Source organism: Kryptolebias marmoratus, linkage group LG17 (genome assembly GCF_001649575.2).
Source record: "Kryptolebias marmoratus isolate JLee-2015 linkage group LG17, ASM164957v2, whole genome shotgun sequence".
Taxonomy (NCBI): Eukaryota; Metazoa; Chordata; class Actinopteri; order Cyprinodontiformes; family Rivulidae; genus Kryptolebias; species Kryptolebias marmoratus.
This window is the reverse complement of record NC_051446.1, coordinates 26605319-26606430: the sequence shown is the minus strand read 5'-3', so window position 1 is coordinate 26606430 and position 1112 is coordinate 26605319.

Here is a 1112-nt window from a genome sequence, read left to right as displayed (position 1 = left end):
GGAGCTCTAAACCCGGTCCTGTTAGAGCCCTAAACCTGGTCCTGTTTGGAGCTCTAAACTTGGTCCTGTTAGGAGCTCTAAACCCGGTCCTGTTTGGATCTAAACCCGGTCTGCAGATCTTTGTTTTTGCAGAACCTGAGGTTGGAGGTTCTACCTCAGATTCTTTGACTCAGACTCTGAGGTCCTGTTCTGGGACCCTACAGATGACCCCTGACCCCTGACCCCTGGTGGTGACCCTCCTTCCACTCGGAGCGTCTCTCTGCTGGTGGACTGATGTTTCCTCCATCAACCCTGGAGAACCATCAGAACCTTCTGCTGTCTGAGGTCAGGGAGTGACAGAGGAGATGGTTACAGATAAAAAATAAGATAAATATTTAAAATGAGTCTAAGACGGTTTCTGTGTAATAATTACTCAAAGCAAATAAAACTGAGATAAAAAGCTTTAAGAATTAAAAATATTAGAAGATCTTTTCACCGGTTGTTGTTTTATGAATCGAGTTCTGCAGGAAACTTTTCTTTGTTCCAAAAAAAGCCTCAATAATTTATAAGCTTCAGCAGAAGAAGGAAGCGGAGCGACTCACCTGAATAATAAATTACTTCCTGCGTCCCACCGGCAGACACAGCTCTGAGGTTTGTTTCTGAGCAAATAAACTAAAAATCTTCAATCAGACGAGAGGAGATTTAGTTTAGTTGGTCATGTTGCTGTTTTTTGTGTTTAGGGACTGAATCATTTCCAGAAGCTGCTGGCTGATCGAGTCCAACTTCACAGCTTTTCTGATCTCTTTAAAGCTTTTTCAAAGAGCCTTCTGACAACAAACCGTCTGCATCATTTGAAAAAATGATAAGAAAAAATTAATTCATTCACAGCTTAAAGCTTCATTTAAAGACTAAAACTAAAAGTTTGTAAGTTTAGTTTAAACTTCCTCAGGCTGCAGTACCAGGCTGCTGCCAGCAGGAGGTGTGACGTTCCACCACAGAACCGGCCTCAGGGATCCGTCATGTTCCACCACAGAACCGGCCTCGGGGTTCCGTCATGTTCCACCACAGAACCGGCCTCAGGGATCCGTCATGTTCCACCACAGAACCGGCCTCAGGGATCCGTCATGTTCCAC